Genomic DNA, 6,940 nt, shown 5'->3' on the forward strand with positions numbered 1-6,940 from the left:
TGAGTACCTTTGGGGGGAAAAAAGGGATTTGAAGACAAATGGGCATTTTTGCTCCAAGAAATGAACACTCTTCCTTGCTTCTTTTGATTAATGAATTCAAGAGAAAGGCCTACAGTACCAAAATGTGAATCAATTTAAATCATGGAGCATCAACTTCCTGGGTTTGGTTACAACCACTTGCAGTGTTGTGTGTTACCACTGGGAGGTAGGATTGCTAAAGAAAAAAAGGGATTTTAGTTAATTATTTGCACTTTGCTGAGATATCCTAATCTTTTTAAAACTTTATTTTTTAGAGGAGTTTTAGGTTCACTGAAAACTTGAGAGGAAGGTACAGGTATTTCCCATATATCACCTGTTACCACACATGTATTGCCTTCCCCCATTATTAAGATCCTCTACCAGCGTGGAACTTGAGTGACAGTTGATGTACCTACGGTGATACATCCACATTAGGGTTCACTCTTGGTGTTTTACATTATACGGCTTTGGGCAAATGTGTAATGACATGTCTCCATCATTACAGTATCCTACAGAGTAGTTTCATTGTCCTAAAAATCCTTTGTGTTTTGCCTGTTCATCCCACTTTTTATCCCCAATCCCTGGAAACCACTGATCTCTTACCTCATAGTTTTGCCTTTTCCAAAACATCATATAGTTGGGATCATACAGGGTGTCGCATTTTCAGGTCGGCTTCTTTCACTTAGCAGAATGCCTTTAAGTTCCTCCATGTCTTTTCATGGCTTGATAGCTCATTTCTTTTTAGCACTAAGTAGTTTTCTGCTGTCTCAATGTACCGCAGTTTATTTATCCATTCATCTACTCAAGGACATCTTGGTTGCTTCCAATTTTTGGCATTTATGAACAAAACTGCTATAAACATGTACATGCAGTCTTTTTATGTAGACATAAGTTTTCAACTCCTTTGAGTAAATACCAATGATCATAATTGTTGGAGCACGTGATACGAGTACGTTTAGTTTTGTAAGAAACCACCAAACAGTCTTCCAAAGTGGCTGAACCATTTTGCGTTCTCACCAACAAAGTATGAAAGTTGCTGTTACTTCAGGTCCTCAGCAGAGTTTGGTGTTGTCATTGTTCTGGATTTTGGCCATTCTATTACGTATGTGGTGGTATTTCATTGTTACTGTAATTTGCATTTTCCTGATGACTTGTGATGCTTATTTGCCGCCTGTATATCTTCTGTGGTTAGGTGTCTGTTAAAGTCTTTGGCTCACTTTTTAATTGATTTGTTTTCTTACTGAGATATGAGTCCTTTGTATATTTTGGTAACAGTCCTTTATCAGATGTGTTGTTTACAAATATTTTCTCCCAGTCTGTGGTTTGTCATCTTCTCATTTTCTTGATACTGTCTTTCACAGAAGTTTTAATTTTAATTAAGTCCCACTTATTAATTATTTCTTTTGTCAATCATGCCTTGGTGTTACACTGAAAAGGTCATTGCCATAGTCAAGGTCATCTTGATTTTCTCCTATGTTATTTTCTAGGATTTTTACAGTTTTGTGTTTTACATTTAGGACCATAACCCATTTTGAATTAATTTTTGTGAAGGGTGTAAGGTGTGTCTAGATACTTCTTTTTTTTTTTTTTTTTTTGCCTATGAATGTCCCGTTGTTCTAGCACCATTTGTTGAAAAGACTGTTGCTTTGTCAAAAATCAGTTGACTGTATTCATGTGGGTATATTTCTGGGCCCTCTATTCTGTCCCATACAAATATTTCTTAGAAAATCAGCTCTTAATTTCATGGTCTTAAATATTTGTCATAGTGTTTTGCTATTTAAAAGGATAAACAGCATTCCACATCAATTAAGGAAAATAATATTAAGATGTGTATTATACAAGTTGGTTTTTTTTTTTTTTTTTTTTGCGTTACACGGGCCTCTCACTGTTGTGGCCTCTCCCGTTGTGGAGCACAGGCTTCGGACGCGCAGGCTCAGCGGCCATGGCTCACGGGCCCAGCCGCTCCGCGGCATGTGGGATATTCCCAGACTGGGCCACGAACCCGCGTCCCCTGCATCGGCAGGCGGGCTCCCAACCACTGTGCCACCAGGGAAGCCCTGTTATACAAGTTTGAGTAGTTAAATAGTATAAGTCAGTTTGTAGTGTGGAATATCAAGTGAGTTTTGATAAATGAAGTAATACTGAAAGTGGATCTTGAAGGGCAAGTAAAAATTCACATTCATTTCATTCATTCATCAAAAATTTGCTGAACCCCTCCAAATATTAAACGTTAGATGAATTACTAAGGATACCACTGTCAGTCAAACGGGTCGAGTCCCTGTCCCCGTAAAGCTTACATTCATGAACAAGAAGCAGACAATAAATAAGTTACATATGATGTTAGGTGTTGATTAGGACCATAGAGAACAAACTACCCACTATTCCCATAAATAGTTGTGGACATAATGGTGTTTTATAAAGGGTGATCTGGAAGGCTCTCTGAGGAGGTGATACTGAGAGGAGAGAGGAAACCTGCAAATAGGGATGGGCATTCCAGGCAGAGAAAGCTGCAAAGGTCAAGGCCATGAGACAGGAACATACTTGATATTTTTGAGGAAAAATGTGGAGGTCAGTAAACTATGGTGAAGTAAATGAATGATTGAATGAATGAATAAATGGAAGAAGGGGTAGGAAATGTAGTCAGAGCCGTAACCTAGGGCCAGATCCATAGGGTCTTAACTGAGAAGACTACTGCTTAAGGGTGGTTTAAGAAGAAGGGCGAGGGTAGGGAGATTTGTAAACAGGAATAATAATGGTATGTTTGAAGATTTTCAAGCAGTTTTTATGACTGTTGAAGTAAAGGAAAGGATAAAGAAATAACAGTGTGTAGATTTTAAACAGCTTTAGAGGGGGAGCCATGCAAAGAGTTTGAGCTGAAATATGAAGTGTCACATCTGATTTTGCAGGATTACTGTTAGCAGAATGGAGAATCAGTTCAAGGGGCAAGCCTGGATACCAGGAAACCAGCTGGGAGACCATTATAGTAAATAAATGATCCGAGTTGGGACAGAAAGGTGACATTAAACAGTGTTAAACAGTATAATCTTCTGATCAGCGAAACCGCATTGTAAGGTTCTAACCGGCAAAAACATGAATTTCTTAGTATCAGTACCTCACATATAAAAAGTGATCAGTATATACTTGAAGAAAACAGTTGGTTTCATTTGAAATGTGTATTAAAGAAAAACAAAGATGGTGAGACCCTTACGTAATCACAGAGAAATGTTACAGCTGTAGGAAAAAGAAATAAAATGTAAGTTTCTGTTAAAATATACACATTGATAGATGAAGAAAATTCTAAGACATTGGGAAAGAGTATACTAGCGTGATTTCTACCAAAATTGGTTCAAACTGACGATAAATGAATGTACTGAAATTTGTGTTGTCTCGAAACAGAAGAATTCTGACACCTTAGCGGTCAGTGTTCAAGGTAATAGGGGAAATAAAATTTTGGTTAGTTGGATCAAGTATGATGCTAATGAAGACTTAGGAAGAAACCCTGCTAATAGTCCTTGTAATTCATCAAATAATTCTACATAACTTGATGCCTTTATACAAGGCCTTTTCCATCCCCTCAGGCAGAGTAAAAATCATTTGGAAACATTTCATGGAAGGGTAACACAAACAATTAAGGTGTAATATGGCTAAATGATAGTTTAAAAACACTTAAAAGTCTTAATTGAAATGCGAATACTTCTAAGACTGGCTTGAGGTGGTAGAAGAATTACTTAATGTGAGTAAAATAAGAGATAATGACATGAAATTAAGTAAATCAGGCTGACCCTAGAGTTTGTGGATCAACAAACATACAAATGACAAGGTTAAAATCACTATTTCTTTGGAAGGTTTAAGTATAAAGATTTACTACTGAATGTTCCAAGGGGGGGGAATCCTTTAGCATATAAAATAATAAGCATATTTAAACTCTTAAAATTATCCCTCCAAGTGACACAATACAGAAATGTTTATACTTTAAATATGAATATTTTCCTTTAGTAGTTTATTGGTGAGACAACTTGAATCATTGGTATGTGAGTTTAAAATGCTCAGGAACTCAAGGTTGCTAATAACCTCGAGTCAGAAGTATGCCTCACATCATCCATGTCAAAAGAAAGAAATCAAAGCAAAACAAGCTACTGAACAGATGGGAAAATAATGAACATTTGCATCTGGGGTTTCTAATGTTTTTCATGAACTTAGTCCAGTCTCTTATTTCATTTAGAAATTGTTATAGGGGTGACTAGATGAATAGACGTCAGAGAAAAGAGGTAAGTCTGAAGTAGTTAGTTCTCCATAGGAGAGACTTAGTAACACTGTATTATGGGTTTATGGGTGAGTTCTTTATAATGAACACCACTAACATTTTGAACATGAACAAAAATTGTGTGTGTGTGTGTGTGTGTGTGTGTGTATGTGTGTGTCTCATTTATTTTTAAGCAAAGAGATATTGTACATACTTATACTGACTTGATCGTAGACTCTGATCAAACCTGGCTTACTCTCATCACCCTTTACAGAAGACCCGGCAGCCAAACCTCTACCATCTAGGGGGGAAAACAAACAAAACAATTTCTCTAAACTACTTTTTGAAAACCAGACCAGCAGAAGTGTGGATGTCCCAGAACACAACTCTGCACATTTGGCAATTAGGCTTCTGACCCCTTTACTCCAACTGCAGCAAAATATCTAAATTCTCTGCTACCTCTCCTCAAATGCTTGCTAGTTTCAAGCCCCTCATAGGCAGAGTGAGATGCCAAATTCTCTCCTGTTTCTCCTAATCTTAAATATAAACAGATAAATAAAAACCAGACATTTGAGGGAAGACTGAAGAACAAAAGAAAACAAAACAAACAACAACAAAAATGATTAACCACAAAGAAACTGACTCCAGAGGAAGGAGAAATAATAAAAAGAGCACAAGATAACTTAAAAGATAATGTGTCAAGAATTTTGACGGGTCTGAGATTTTATCCTACTCACGTTGACTGGTCTGCCATGGTTTTGTGGATGCTGAAAGAGACATGAGACTTCTGAGTCAGAGGTAAAGGACTGTTAATTACTCGCAACAATAGCTGTGGACAGAATATTCACATTTTTTCCACCAATTCCTTAAGCCTTTATCCCCAGAAGTTGATGCAAATACTGCCAAGTGATGCCTTCCCATATAATGGGTTGAGTTATAGGAGAGAAACTCTGGTCTTGGGAGTTTTTACAATGGGCGATAAGTCTGCTTGATATTTGCATCAGAGTGAATCAACATTATTTTTATTATACTAGACAGTAAACAGACCTTCCCTTTGTTTCAAAGGGAGACTATATCTTCCACAGCCTTTTGGTATACAAACGTTCTTGAAAAGATAATGTGGAGTGAAGGACGCCCACACTTCCACTTACAAGATGTGCAGAAATGTGAAACTCTTTGAAAAAAACCTAAGAGAAATGTGAAAAGGTGGTGTATGCACAAGACTAAAAAAGGATGCTATGAAAAGTGGACAGTCAGAAAAGAAGAAATTTTTATAGAGTTTAAAAATAATTGATTTTTTAAAAAATGGTGCAAGTGGCAGAAAATTGAGTTCCCCAGAATGTAGTGTAGCATGATTTTTAAAAAAGACAACATGAGGTCAATATGAAACTATAAGATACCTAAGGGTCAGTCCTGTAAATCCAACGTTCAACTGATACAAGTTCCAGAAAGAACTACAGAGAAAACAAAAGTACAAAAATTATCAGAGAAATGATAGAAGAAAACTTTTCCAGAGAAAGAAAGATGGATGACTTTAAATCCTCCCATCAAATGGAGAGACTAAAAACGTCCCAGCTGAAATGCATAATAGTGCAATTTTAGAGTATAAAGAAAGGTGCAAAATATAATAATAAAACAAAGTGCCTGGAAATTTCAGGAAGAAGGAAAGCTATTCAAATAGTCAAAGATTAAATTAGAAAAGGAAGTCACTGAGTTTAAAGGAATATAATGAAATGGACATCAAACAGAATGAATGAGAATCTGAAAGATAATAGTAACATGGCATTTCTTATCCCAACAAGAAATTTTATACTTTAAAAAATAATATATACATAATAAATACATAAATCAATAAAACTATGCCAGTAATTCATGGTCAAACATGAGGGAAATTTATTTTGTGACTTCCAGAGAAGTGAGGGGAATCCGTTTGAGCTGTCTCTGTGGAAGGGCAGAAAGGTCCTGACTGTTTTGACATAGAGAAGGACATCTTAGCCCTTAACTGGCTTTTGTAGTTACAGTATCCTCATAATCAAAATGGTATCAGTGCTGCTAAGTGATTTTCAGTATTTGAGTCAATTTGTAACAAATAATGTGACTGTTAAATACAAAGCAGTGGGAATGTTATCAACCATTAAAATATAAAATTAAGGGCAGCTGACACACATGGGAAGGAGAAGTAGAAGGCAAAGCAGGAGCCCTAATAATTTCTGCATCTTACAAAGTGTAGGCTTGATTACCTAAGACACAATTTTAATTGTATTCTGAAAAGCCTAACAGTAAACACAAATTGAATTAAAATAGCAACATAAAAATGAGTGGGTGGTAGGAAAGAAGAAAAGGAAATCAGCTAATTCTCATCTATCATAGCAGAAACATATATATATATATATATATATATATATATATATATATATATAAATCATGATTAATATTAATGAATCAAAAAATTACCCAGACATATGGAAGTAACTACCAGAGGAACTAAAAGGAAAAAATAGTTAAAAGTGTTTGCCTCTGGGAAGCAGCCCTGGGGATGGGTAAGGATACAGCAGGGACCATTATTTTTCATTATACTTCTGTACAACTATTATTAAAATTCCTATGTGTAACAGTATATTAACATTGTAAAATTATTCATTCTGTATGAAATTTTTTAAAAGGCAGGCAATATTAATT

This window comes from Phocoena phocoena, chromosome 21 (assembly GCF_963924675.1).
Source record: "Phocoena phocoena chromosome 21, mPhoPho1.1, whole genome shotgun sequence".
Lineage (NCBI taxonomy): Eukaryota > Metazoa > Chordata > Mammalia > Artiodactyla > Phocoenidae > Phocoena > Phocoena phocoena.